This window comes from Leuresthes tenuis, unplaced genomic scaffold (genome assembly GCF_036924035.1).
Source record: "Leuresthes tenuis unplaced genomic scaffold, fLeuTen1.0.hap1 SCAF_16, whole genome shotgun sequence".
In the NCBI taxonomy this organism is placed as follows: domain Eukaryota; kingdom Metazoa; phylum Chordata; class Actinopteri; order Atheriniformes; family Atherinopsidae; genus Leuresthes; species Leuresthes tenuis.
Window position 1 is genome coordinate 4,259,315 of NW_027325370.1, and position 15,165 is coordinate 4,274,479.

Consider the following 15,165-nt stretch of genomic DNA (forward strand, 5'->3'; position numbering starts at 1 on the left):
GGAGAAGGAACCCAGAGATACGAGACGTAGATGAGCATGACGAACCAGCGTTAGCTGCAAGCTCGGAGTGTATGGATCAGTGGAGATCTGTGTTAATCTTGAGATTGTAAAAGTAGAATTTATCTGAAGATCAAACAGGAAAGTACAGAGTTTGACCCTCAGACAAGTCCACAAGGCTTTCAGAGGTTCAAAGCCAACAGTGAATAAAACTGAAAATCCCACAACATGCAGTTCTTATCCCGTAATCAGAAATTTGGTGCTGCAAACAGGCACTAATTGTGTAGTTTTTGTTTATGTTCCCACATGATTTAAAACTTTACAAACCCACGAAAGTGATTCTTGTGTTTTACTACCTCATGGCTCATAACACACTGAAACTGATAAAGAGATTTTGCACAGTAAAACCAAAACTTGCCAGGGTTGTTCTGCATTTGAAGGTCTTGTGGACTATGTGAAACCGCTTCCTAGTGCAGAATTAACAGAGCACGTTCTTCCTATGATAATCTGAATATATATAAGAGGTAAGAACAGCAGAGAACATCGAGTGGACAGATTGGAGACGAGAGCAAGGACAGCCTGTATATAGAGGACTGTGTTCATTTATTCTCCCCCCACTGCAGCCGAGCTGAGCCATTGAGATTAATTGCTTATGATCAAATCAGCAGAAGCTGTGCAAATTAAAGAGTGGGCCACCCTAACCTCCCTCCACCCCCCTCCTCACCTCCACAACATCTCCCACCCTCCCCCGAGCCAGACTCAGTGGACAGTGTGTGAGACGAGCCGCAACGCTTATTCAAGCCTACAAATGTGTCATTTCCTCTTTCCCCAGAGACGAATGCAGAGCGCAGAAAGGGCTCAAAATGGAGCAAGGGGTCGGTCAAATAGTGCAGGCGTATTGACAGAGGACACACAGTATCACCATTGCACGCACGCACGCACGCACGCACACACACACACACACACACACAGAGTCAGTGCCCTGAGCAGAGCTGCTGATATCTCACCCAGCTTCTGAAAACTGCTCCTCTCCCTGCCTCCCTCTCACTCTCTGACTCTCTTATTAAGAAGGCATTAGAAAGATGGGCAGCGAGAGACCGCATGACCCCTTCCTGGCCCCGTAATACCTCCCTGAGAGGGAGGGAGGAATGGGGAGAAAGGGGAAAATAAAACAGAGATAGAGTAAAGAGGGTTAGAGGGGGAAAGATTTTTAAAAAAGCCAATGAAAAAAAACACCACAGGTTCAGAGGTGCAGACGAGCAGCAGAAACATCTGAAATTACACAAACATATTTTCCCTGAACATAAAATTTCCAGAGAAAGAATCGGGTCATCTTTTCCAATGCAGTTTTTGTGACATGCCGGGTTGCACAAAAGGATGATTCACGTCACGTTTCAAATTTGTATTTGCGCCTGTAAAAAGTTACATTATATCAACACAATGGCCGATCTTTTTCACCTGCTGTACGGAAATATTTCACAACTAACTCCTTAAGGCCTTCGTGATGTTTTCAGAGGAAGGATACAGATGAGAAAGCAATCGCTAGAGAAGGTCCGTAGGAGTCTGAATGGAAGAGAGAGGTAGAGAGGCGTGTGATAAGTATGCAGTGACTTAAGGAGAAGGGGATAATTTGGGAGTGGAGGGGAAGACGGCTAGGCTGCTTCCTTAGTCGGACACAGGAATGTAGAGCGGGCGGATCCCAATGTGTGTGTGTTTCTATGTGTACTTGTGCCAGACAGGAATCCCTAACCCCCACAGACTCCGGCTCCACTTATCAAGGCCCAAACAGAGGGGTATGGAGGGGGAGAGAGGGGAGAGGGGTCTGGGTGTCCTGTGCTATCAAATCCACCTTTAACCTCATGCACTTTCTACTTTCTTGTATGGCACACACGCACGCACGCATTTTCACACACAGGAACACACAAAGCCTTGAGCCTGGATGTGTCGGAGGCCATATGAACTATGGGAAGGCCAAACAGCCACAAAAAACTGCCAGGGACACAGTTACACAATACTCTCTATCTCTTTGTACCCGCCTCAAACAAACACATTTTTATGCATTCATTTAAAACTTAGAACACTTGAAACAAACAACAGAATAACTGTTTTACGCCCACATTTCACAGATCTTATTTCCATTTCACTCTGAATTCATTAGGGCCACATAAGATGTTTTTCCTCTCTCAGGTCACATGTAATCTTAGCTGGGGAGTAAGATCCCCTCTTCTCCTGCTGTCACCTGACATGAGCCCATCACCCACTTCACATTCAGAGATGCTGATGTATAAGGAAGAAACGTGTGGGCTGAAGCAACGTAGAGAGGGTGGAGATGAGATTAAATGGATCAGATGAGGTTATTCTTTGTGTGCTGCTGGAGTACAAGGGTATTAAAGTGGAAAGAGGTGCAACGATGGAAACAATGAGGAGTGTGGGCAGGCAGGTGATCTGGGGAAAAGGGGGTTGGGGAGGAAAAGGAGACAAGGGAACAATGGAAAGTTCTGCCTCTTTTTATATCTGAGAAGACAATGAGCTGAGGACATAGTGGGACAGAATTTTGCATTAATCGGTTACTTGATTCATTGCAAATACATCTATACTTTGAGTATAGATGCTTAGAAGCAGCAAAACTGGCCTCTCTGTGTATTCAGTAGCAATGATAAACTCTTAATTCATCTCCGCAGCGATCATTAGTGTTTACACGTGAAACAAGTTGTTCGGTAGCCAGTTATGAGGATCTGTATTTTTATCTTTACGATCGTTTGTTTGTTTTATCTAAATTCCCAAAAAGTTGGACAGCCAAGTAAAATGTAAATATAAAATAAAGTGAGACATTTTACTACTTCGTGACAAATATTACAAAATTAAAGACGAGCAAATGTTTTTCATGAAATCGGAACACTTTTCACACGAATTAATGGAATTAGAGTTGTATTTTAAACTTGGTGAACTAATTTAGATGACCAGTCATCATATTTTGGTAAAAGTCAAATGTTCTCACGACAGTAATCTCGCAGGATCTGGCTGCTTGAGTCTGGCCTAAACCATTGCTGTTGTTAAACCTCACAGATTATGTCATATTTAAGGTGCTGTATTTGTGTTATTTGTGATGCCACCCTCCTCCGCGACAATGGAGAAAAGGCAACACGCCTGTTACTGCAGGCACATGAATTAAAATCGAACAAAGCAGATCTTAAAATGTATGTGAACTTATTAGCTGCAAATAACAATGAACTGCATCAGCTGAATTTATGGGATTGTTCCTTTTCTGTCAGCAGAGAATGAAGGTGTGTGTGGCACCGATGTGCTGATCACTACCTTTTTATGGTCCTCACAACCACATGCTTCCATCCACCCCGTACCTAAAAATGCAGTGCAAACACATCGAGGGGTGTGTGTGGGGATACACCACCACACACCACAGGAGATGATCAACAAAGGTTTTTTTAGCATGAGTTTTTTTGTTGCTTTGTCTAAGTACATGAATACACGCACATTTAAAGTACCTGCACTTCATGAGAGTGATCCCAGTACCCTAACTGCTGAGCTGACGTGCAGAAATAATAGATTCAACTGATTTACTGATAAGTGGAAAAAGTGCTCCCAGCACTCTAGTAGTAGCTCCTATCGACTTAAAATCATCTTGAAATGTACAAACAGACCGTTTATGGCCATAAATGGTGAATTGGGATGATATTGGATTAATTCTAAAGAAACTGAAAGATTTCGATTTACATTGCTGCAGATCTAACTCTCCACTGAACAATTGTGGCTGGACTTGTGCATACACATCTGAGGAGTTTTGTTTCGGTAGGATATCCTTTTCCTTTGCTACAGACACCTTTTACATGTCATGCACTCCTCTAAAGTTTCAAAGATTTTGTCTTACTGCGTCGAGATGCTCAAAAGTCCTTTGATCAAGTTAAATGTCCACACTTTGTGTCTCGATGAAGTTTCAGATGGGTGACGACATCATCTCTTGTCGTTACTGTAAAAGTTACTAAATCAAAAACTTTATGCCCATTTTATGTTTTGCAGAGGAACTTACAGGGCACTTGTGAAGACATTTTACTGTTTACTTTAGCTCTGGAGTCACTTGCAGAAGATATTCAGTGTTATTCTGATATGCATGTCTGCATTCAACAATAGGAATGATAAGGTGTCCTTTCATGTGTTATTTTGTGTATGCTAACCTCGAATCACTCAATTTGAACATTAATGATTCTTTTTTTACAACGTTACAGGGGTAAAGCAAATTGAAGCCAATAAAAGATGATGATTATGAACTACTGACTCTTTTTTTTTGCTTTTACTAAATTAGCTCTAAATTCAAAGCTATCTTTCTTTATCTTTTAGATAAATTCAGTTCAGGGTTTCCAAATGGATTTATAGGGTCAGATCTCCAAACAACAGCCAACATAAAACTGAATGTTTGGGGTCTAAATATGCAAAGACACAAATATTCCATAAATGCACTTCACTGTGAAATACATCCATCCATATTTTCTATACCTGCTTAATACAATTCATGGGGGCTGGAGCCTATCCCAGCTGTCATTGGACAAGAAGCTCAGTGCACCCTGGACAAGTCACCAGTCCATCACAGGGCCACTCAGAGACAAACAACCATGCATGCTCACAATTACTCTTAAGGTCAATTTAAAATCTCCAATTAACTTAGCATGCATGCTTTGGACAGTGGGAGGAAGCCGGAGTACCTGGAGAGAACCCACGCATGCAAGGAAGAACATGCAAACTCCACACAGAAAGGCCCCAGCTGGGATTCAAACCAAGAACCTTGATCACCAAACTTTGCTTTGAGGTGACTGTGTTAACCACCACACCACATGCATCTCACTGTTTAAAGTGGTTTAAGACCATTCAAAGAGTATATAATTCCATAGAAAACATCTTGTATTTTTTTCAGTGGTTGCAATGCTTTTGTGTCAAAACGCAGCGCTTCGAGATTCAAAATGACTTCTTTTGTCAAAGACACCGAATAGTCAGAGATGCAGACCCTATTTTAACAATTCTATCAAAAGATGTCTGGAGTCTAAAACTGGCACGACGATACTTACTGGCCTTTGCTATTATCACGGCAAAAAATCATTGTGAAGCAAGATGTCCAAACAGTGAAACTGTGGAACACAGGAGTGGTGGGCACACTTCACCGCAAGAGAATCCAATTTATCAAACAAGAGACAGAATCTTAACTGCAGAAAGAGGTGTGGACGAGGGTGGGGACGGGGAAGATAGGAGAAGAGAAGACTGTGGGGCTGGTTGTGGTTTTCTTTAATATATATTGGAAAATATCGCTTGTAATGTGATAAATGACCAAATATAATTATTAAAGTAAATATTTAATATCATTATGATGGGTTTTTTTCCAACTCAATATATAAAGACTTGAAACTGAAGTTTAAAAGGTATCTTAATCTAAACTAATTGAAAAGAATTGTGGCTATGGAGTATTTTTTGCGCTTTTTAAACCCATAGCTGCGAGTTCCGCTTTTTAACAAGCAAATAAACACACAAACCCTACTGATGGGGAGGAAGTTCAACCCACCCACAGTCTTGCCTTTATTTGAAGCCCATGCAGTCAATGTGAAACCACACACACACACAGTGTATACAAGAAGTGGCTGTAGCTCCAGCGTACGAGATGAGCGAAAACAGAAGTGACAGTCTGAACTGACAGGATGGTAAAGAAGGTCCAAACAGACTGAGGGAAGGAGGGATAGAGGAGAGAAGGAGGGGACAAATAGTTGTGAAGGACAGATAGTGGCTTCCAGGACCGTCTTCAGCATCTCTGTAACTATCAAACCCAAAAAAGAACCGCACGCGAACACACACACACGTACACAGCCCAAGCCATAATTGTCCCCTGTGGTGATTTTGGCCTCTCCCTCCTAGTTTCTCATTGCTGTTGGCCAACTCTTCTGTATCTTTAACACTTTCTTTTTTTCCTCTTTGGACAGAGAGAAGGAGGGGTGGGGGCTGTCACAAAGGAAGGAATGAGGGATGAAGGAGAGAGAAAGGTCTAAAGGAAGGAGGTGTGGAGGGGTGTGACAGCGGAAAGGGGGAATGAAGGGAGAAGAGAGAATGAATGTGTAAGAGGAAGGGAGACTTTGCCCTCCAGCGGGAACACTCCCACGACCGGGTGCATGTGTGTGTGTGTGTGTGTGTGCACGTGTGTGCACGTGTGGTGTTTGTGTGTGTGCTGTATCACGGCCAAACCGACACACCCACAGGCTGTAGACCTCTATATCCTGTTCGGGTTGTCCGTTTGTCCAAACATCATGCACCCCCCCTCCACTTCCTTGTCGCTCCCCTTTTCTAACTGGTCTGACGGGGGTAGAGGCGGGCGAGGGAGTGGGTACAGTAAATAGAACAAAGCCACCTTTCTAAAATAAACAGCCTGGGGAAGAGGAACTTCAGGATGACTGAAAATGAGAGAGAACAAGAGCAGAGATGCAACTCAGGGCTACTTTATAACACGGTCAAACTCCTCTCCAAAGTTAGTGTTTCTGCTGCTTCCTGTCCTTCACTATACCACTGTGTATGTCTACCTACCTTTCTCTCACAAACACATTTACCTAGTTTCGATATCTCACCTGCTTGCACTCGACTTACTCTAAGTGAACACGGGCTACAGTGTGACACATAAGCCTGAGCTACCAGTGCTGTCAGGCTCACAGCTACTGGGCCCATTACAGGCTATCAGATCACTACAGGAGTGGGAGAAAGGCATCGTAGTTCACATCACATCACATCTCATATCTCAAAAAGAGGAGCCCAGTCATTGATTCACTACTGAAGAGGGGAAGCAGCTGTTTTCATTTTTGAAAGGCACCTTGTTAAAATGCCTTTTAAGTAAGAGTTTTAGATTCCCAGGCATTCAAAACTTGTCATGATTCCAGGTTTATGAGGACAATGATCACCACAGAATGCGGGTTTCTCTAGAGAGAACCTGAGAGGATCCAAAAATTGAATTTCAGCTTAACATAATTTATGTATCCTTTCTGCTGAATCAACTTGGAACTATTCAGATTTACCATGCCCAGAGGGAGAGACATCACATGATGCAAAGATACACGAGCTGAAGCTTGTGTCAAAATTCATTCAGACCAACTTGCACATCACTGATAACGAATAAAAGTCCTTAAATCTACTGAGAAATCACTGTGTTTGACTATATTATTAATGCAAGCTGTTGTTGTGCTGTGTTGTGTTGTGCACAGCATTGATCAACCTGCCAGAATCTAAACAGACATAGAAATGAGTAAACTATAGCAGAAGAGTGCCCACATAGCCATTGGTTTGCACTGGTTAAAAATCTTGAGTTGTATATTGGACGGCTCTCTCAGTTCTTGGGAACCAGAAATTACCATCTAGTTTGAGATTGATACTTTGAATATGAATAGACAAAGATACCTCTCTTTATGGCCAAATCTCTACTTTATTAAGGAATATTACAAAACAAACAGCCCATTGATCAGTGGGATTCAATGCAGCTAATGACATCATAAGTGCTTGTTGATGATAGTGACGGCCTTAGTGTTTGACAACTAAAGGGGATTCTGTTTGAATTGAGGTTTGTGGACGAGCGTTTGTTGCATTTAGAGGTATTTTGTCATTGGCTTCATGTCAGACTCAGTTATTGATTATCAAACTGTGCACACAGTTTTGCAATCTTTGCGCATGGATTGTTATTCCAAAACTGAGAACACAGTTTAATAATCTGTGCGCACAGTTTTCCACCTTTTTTTTCCCCCAGTGGCACTTGCCGGGCTCCATAGTCCAGATATCCTGCTGAAAAACATTTAATTGGAGCATGTTTGCAAACAAAAGTTTTATTACTTAAAAGAAAATAACCTGAATGTGTTCCAACCTTAACGTGAAAGGAAATCGTCATCTTCTCTAAACGATGAGCATTAACATGAATAACCGAAGGTGATCGAGGAGGATCATGACTGTTATCTCATGCTTGAAGTTGTTTAATAAAGAAGTCAATCAAACCCATTAATACATTTGTACATGGACATTTCTGGTATGCAACCAAATTGACTTGTGTGTTGATGTCTAAGTGGATTTTCACTGTGGGGGTACTGCTGCGAGTGTTCAACCACAAAAACCTCCTGACCTAGCCACCGATGCAACGTGCCAACAGGACATCCTGTCAGAAAGCATTCTGCAAAATTTGAGTCTTACGCTGAGTGATCAATGCCAAGAAGTGTGTTTGTGTGTGCAGAGTTAGCCACATACAGCTAAAACTGAAACGATGAGATCACACCGTAAAACATTTATTCTTATTCAATATTTGCAGGTATGTGTCTAAATACTTGCCTCTCAGTTAGTGGGTGAGAACATGCAGTATGTGTGTGGGCCATGGCTGACTTAAGCACACACATGGGCCCAACCCAGGTGCACTCAGGGTGGGGTGGCTAATCTTTAACCCCCCCAACACACACACAATCCTTTTCCTCCTCCACTTGTACACCCAGCAATCCTTCTCCAGCCTGTTCCAGGGGCAGGAGGTAGGGAGATGGGGGGTGCTGACGTTTTGGAAAACAGCCATGGTCAAGAGTGGGGAGGGGGCAGCTTCCGGTCCACAATAGTTCTCTCAAAGCCAAGGAATTATAAATAGAGCAGGTGTCATTATTGAGAACTGCTGCGAGAGAAAAAGACAGACAGCAAGAGTGTGAAAAATTGTGTGAATGTCTGTGTGATGTAGTGTGAGCCATGGTGGTGAGGGAGAAGGGTTTTTTTCTGCTGGTGGACTGCCCATAATGTCCAACAGGATGTGAGGTCATATGACAAAGATGGTTGGTGGGCGGTGAGAAATGATTGGTTACCACAGAGATAATGGAACTTTCTTTCTCTTCTTTTCTGATTTTTGAAACGGGGCAGAAGAGGAGGCTCACATGTGAGAGCAAAAAAAGGGGGAAGAACAGTACTGCAGTCTTCTGTCACACTTCCCCAAAGGACTAAAAAGCATAAAAAAGTGAGGGGGATAAATGAGTTTATGTATGTGTGGTAGCAGGGGACAAAAAGGGGAAGCAGATGATGGAGGTAGAAGGGGAAACTGCAGGAGGTGGGGTGAGACGGCTACGAAAGTCAATAGGAAAGGGCAGAAATCATCTAGGCAGTCAGAGGACAAAGAGGCACAGCAAATAGGGGGTGGGGGACACAGAATGAGGCACAGAGAGACGCCTGGAGTACAAAGACAGTGAAAGAAGGAGCTGATAATAGAGTGACGGTGCAAAGTGAGAAAGATGAACCATCAGCCTTAGAAAAACCCAGAGAATGACACAATCCGAGAGGATAGAATACAGGAGGAGAGGCCTCAATATAATGTAGTAATTTAACCCATTGCATGTCAAAAACCAAGCCATGAGGACAGGGGTTAAAAATTAAGTCCACACGCTGAAATATTAAATCTATTTCGGTTTTTAATGAAGGAGAAGAAGTGAATTAAGGAGGAAATATGAGAGTAGATTATTAAACCAAAAGCAAGGAGGGAAGAGAGAAAATGTGGAGAGGTGTGTGCGGTGTGAGGGGGTTGAAATCTGTTCACGGTGTTTTAAATATTAAACCTATTTCAAGTTTAATGAAGTGCAAATACTGTGGGGAGAGTCTTAACTGGAATACAGAGTGAAACGGGGCGAAAGGGGGATCTGATTCATTATTTCAAGTGTTCACCTTTAGACTGCAGGGACTTAGGGAGGGGAGCACAGCGAGAAAACCAGAAAAAGTTCATGCAGAATATAGAGGGCAGAGCACCTGTCTGTGGGCCCCAGGTGAGGCTCCAGTGCTTGAGAAGGTGGAGACCTACAGTCAAACATGTCATAACATGCACTGTTAGCTGCAGCGCTGTTGAGCATGCATGCAGGAACTAACAGGACATGGTTCTACAGAAAAATGATATCTTTTTTTTCAATATGTGTCTGTGGGCATGCGTGTATTTGTGTACGCGAGTGTGTATGCAGTGGTTGAGGAGGGGAACTCTAAGGCCACAGAGCGGAGAGGAAGAGAGTCAGATAAAGACGTTGGATTTCAAAAAAGATTCTCGATGTAATCAATGTGCAACAGCTAGAGGGAAATGGAAAGAACAGCCCACGTGTGATTGAACTGTTCACGTCTACATAATCAGATGCTCTAAGCTTTGTGCGTGTGAGTGTGTGTATCACACCGGCCATGTACCGGATTGCCAAAATCCCCCAAGCTGCCACTAAAGGTCACCGTGTGTGTGTGTGTGCTTTAATACCAGCAAGAAAACACAAACAAAAGTTATTTCCAGTGCTGTTATTATTTGGAAACAAAGATCAAGCTGGTGCTTGCCCCAAGACTAATGGTGGTAGGAAAGAAATCAATCATTAACTTGTGCTTTACCATGCTCTCAGTTTGAGAGGGAAGAATGAGCTCTGCCTCCTAAATGACATGCCCATCTTTTGAAGAAGTCAAAGTCAATAAGAAGTTGATAAAACTGTTAAGAACATACAGAGTGATAGTGATGTTTTCAAATGAAGGGAAGGCAAATTAGAAAATAAGGCTAAAAGCAAAAATATAATAATTTCCTCATATAATGCTTCAACTTTTTCACTGTGCCTTGAAATAGATCATAAATATATGGTATTTGCATACAGACTTGCACTTTACGGTGTAAACAATATGTGCACAAACTTTCAATCATTCTCAGATGATATGCTCTAGTCTAAAGAGGAAAGGTGTAGAGTAAAAGCATTTAAGGGAACATCTGACATGAAGGGGTTACCATAATAATTTGGTGAGCTTCATTTCCTCATGTAGAATGGGCCCCAAAAGAGTTTTAATCGACGTAGGACAGTAAAAATAATTGATATACCTTTCAGACAGAAAAATTCCTAATGCTTAGCTCGATTAACTGTTGCTTAAATTTTAATATGGGAGCAACAGACAATCAAGCAGTGTATTGCATAACATGCTAACCAGTGTCCAGTGTTAAGTGCTCGGAGACATGACCAAAGCAAAGAAGGCTAATTAATAAATAGTGACAAGTATCAAGATTGGGCCAAGAAATGGCTGAAAGAGGGGCATCGCTTATGCACAAAAGTTACTGAGACATCAGCATATGCAGGATGAAGGAGGGCTATAAGTGTTAGCTGCTATCTTAAGGGTGAGCTAACAAAACCCTTTTCACATTGAAGTTCCACTGAGAATCAACTCCTGGACACGCTGTCAGAGTCCGTAACATATTGTCTTCTTCTTCTGTTAGCTGGCAAAGGCCTAAAAATTGGACTAATAATGAACAGACCACTTCCTTGCCTGACTTAAATCCTGTTGAGAACTTTTGAAACTCCTTTCAAATGTGAAATTTTGTGGAATTTTAGAAAATGAAAATAGCAAAAGCTGCAGAAAAATAACTAAGGGAAAAGCTATAAAGAAATAGAAAAAGCAATGTGGGAAAGAATAACATTAATATTGATAAATAACAAATCAAAATGGACTCAATATCCTTTTCATCTATTCTTTATTTCCACTTATATATTTATATATATTATAATTATTGTATGAATTCCTCTTTATTTCATCATTTTTAATAGCTATGTTTTCATGTACTGACAAAACTGTCTTCTCATAAGTTTGGGTTTGAGGTTAATTTACTTTTAAGACTGATTAGAAGAGTATTAGGGAATTAAATGCATAACATATCAAAGTCAGCATAAAGTACACATCTTACAGTTCTGAAGCTGTTTGGTCACAGTCAGCATCCACAAAGCAAAAACTATTTATTTCTTTTAGAAGTAACCAAAGCAGCAGGGGTCAAACTAAAAATAACTTTGGGTAATTATTTAACGTGAAGTATAGGCTTTTTTAAACTCTTCCTCAAAAATGTGTCACCGCCAATATTTTTTGTGGAGAAAAATACATACATGAGCCGTTTGTTGGAATGCAAGTAGAACTGAGATCTTTCCCGCTTCACATGTAAGATCTCAAACATTTGTGTCAGCAGACAAGATGAGCCTCAGAAATAAGATCAAGCATTCGCAAACAAGAGAAAAGACAGAGCTTAGTGGCCTAAATAATGACATCCAGGGAACACAGCAGATGTTTGCAAGAGAAGGGGATCTGAAAAAAAAACAAATCCTAATTCCTGCTGCGTTTTTTTTCCCCTCAACGTGGCGCATTCATACAGATACTTTAATGACTGTGTGCTAATACGCTGAGTCTTTACACACCCTATGTTATCCTTACATTACAGAAAAATCCAATGAAATTCTTTGACAAGCAGTCCCTGTGTCGTATAAATTATAAGTGTTTCTAATAGCAAAGCATGGACACTGATTACAGATGAATGAGAGGGAGGGAGAAAGACAGAGTGTAGGCAATTCTCATCAATAAAGAATGAAGCAATTAAGCTAATCTCAGACTGAAGGTGCCCTTTCTCCTTAATACCTACCAGAGCCCTTCGTGGAAACTAACAACTGGACTCCGTGGAACGCCAGCTGCACCACAAACTTGCAGTTCCATCATGGCTGCAGTACATTTAGCTACGTACATCTTTTCAATGTGCAGAGTAAATGCTGTGACAGGGTGTATTTTGAGTCACAAAAACAGCAGCCTCACGTGGGAGTCGAACTTGAGTCTCCAAAACAGAAGTATTGCAACTTTTTCCACTTCTAGCCCCCCTGCCTCCTGATATAGCTTTTTGTAAATCGTTTACGAGGCAGGGCTTTCGCTCGGTGTCAGATACTGCTGCAGTTGGATTGATACGCCAAAGAACACCTTGTGGGTGTTTCAGATATCTTACAGAAGGGCAGGATTTGATGTCCTTGGAACGAGATCAGGTTGAATATAGTGGCTGCTTGCCTACTGCTTTGGCATTCATTACTGCTGTGTATTCAAATGTGATCGCTCACAACGTCAAGAACGCAGCAACAGACATGCCACAATCATATCATCAGAATTATGCAGAGTGGACTATTTGTTGGTCCAAACTGTCATAGCTAATGAGCAGATTTTTCATGCCTAACTTCATCCATCCATGTTCTACACCTGCTCAATCCAATTCACAACTCCATCACAGGGCTACACAGAGACAAACAACCATGCATGCTCACACTCACTTCTAGGGACAATTTAGAATCACCAATCAACCTAACATGCATTTTTTTTGTTGCTGTTGGACGGCGGAAGGAAGCTAGAAAGAGCCCACGCAGTGTGCAAACTCCACAGAAAGGCCCCAGCCAGGATTTGAACCAGAAACCTTCTTACTGTGAGACGGCAGTGCTAACCACACCAACACTGTGCATGCAGCACTCATGACTTACTTGCCAAATATAACTTGCATTTCTGATGTCCTGTGCTTGTCAGTTTGAGACAATAGTCCTGAGTAGTCTTATTAACTCTCCTAACAGTATTATACTTGGAAATTTGATCACTTTCTAAGTCTTCGACAGCATGCCTGGTTCAGATCCTTGACTGCAGGTGACAAATCCTGGACTTAAAGAGACTTAAGGGTTAAGGACACTAACTCTCATAAGCTCACTAAAAGAATTGTGTGTATTTTTTACCCTGAGTTAGACAAAATGATGGATCTAATAGACTTCACATTGTACAAGTAAAAGAGATTTAACAAAATATCACAGCACTTCCTGTATAGACCAATAATGACTTCATTAAGCCTGTTTAACAATCCCCTAAACCTTTATAAAGTAACAAGACACCACGACTACAAACTGGCTCAGTACTGAAACCAATCCTCATATACATTACAACTCTTAAAGCCTGAATGGTAACATGATGTTTTACAGCTAAATATCAAGGCCTTCCCTCTGAAGGAGACCTGCTTTTCCCATTCTCTCCCATTTTGAGCTCAGTCCCAAAACCCAGTAGAAAACCAATGGCTGCCTTTTGGCTAACATCAGTAGCAACACGAGACTTCCTCTAACCTTTTTGGTGAGAAAACACTTCTGTTATTCAAGGCAACAGCAAGACTTAAACTCCACCAGCACCACGGAACTGGCCAATAGGCTTAATACCATTTACTTAATAGGTGTATGTGAATATGTATGAGTGTGTGTGACTCTGAAGCTCAAGACAAGATGTACTTAGACACAGTAATAAGGTCTGACAGCAGGTCAGAAAATCTGGGACTGAGGACATGTGGAGAAGACAAACCATCATAAGCCCAAAAGGATGCTCTCTCCAGCTTCTTTTCCTTCATGTTCCTCTGTTTTTCTGTTCTCTCTCATTTCCCCTCTAATCTAACACTCTTCTTTTTTTCTTCCCCTCACCCTTTCCAGAAGGTCCTTCCCTAAACCCCAGAGAGAAGGGGAGGAGCCTGGGATGGTGAGGACGCGCTGGTAATCCGTGCAGTGACCCAGGTCAATTCAATTATCCTGTTTTCTTTCGCTGCACGACGCGTGTGCCCATTTCACAGCCAACTCCCTTAATGCGCCCAGGATTAGCTTCTCTTACTTTTAATGATCTACCTATCGACGCCTTGGGATCCACAACGCTCACACAAGCAAACACACACAGGTAAGTTTATCAAATATGACTTATAGTCTAAAGGATTTCACCAAGCATTTCTGCAAACCTGAGGATCAAGAGAGAAATGTCAAAACAAATATGTTTTTATGAGCATATGCATTTGCTTGTTTATGTGGGAGTACAGCTTGAGAGGATCGTATTATCCATCCGCATTTACCCAGGCTCCACCTCACACCTTCAAGATTTGAGATAATCATCTTAGGCCTAACACGTTAGTGTATAAGCTCACTAATCTCAACCCCTAAGGAGGAAAAGAGGTCAATTTCGAGAAGTAAACTGTGTGGACGGCTGGCGGGTACTGAGTTACTCATCTAACCTCATAGTATTCGGTACTACTGAATACAGGTAAGTCTAGGGCATGTGAGTTCAAAGAAGTCAGGAAAGCAGTTTGACTGCTTCCATCTGCTGACCTTTCAAAAGATAAATTAGACTTTGCCACAGTTAGGTGTTGAGACGACAGTCTCACCCAATTATCTAACCTAATCTTATTATCTCACCAGTCAGTAATTACACGACTGGATAACTAACTAATAGGGGTCAAGCATTACAAAACTGTAGCAACTCCAGGAAACTCTGAAAGCTCAAAGTCATCAAATCAGCACTGCATCCCAAGATAGAAATCTTTTATTTCAACCT

General features: G+C 41.7%; 1 protein-coding gene across 3 annotated transcripts in view; it reads right to left on the bottom strand.

Annotated features, from left to right (window-relative positions):
* The window catches only part of zbtb46 (zinc finger and BTB domain containing 46), a 62,137-nt gene that overhangs the window by 24,953 nt on the left and 22,019 nt on the right, over positions 1 to 15,165 (bottom strand). The gene's annotated exons all lie outside the window — the stretch shown is intronic.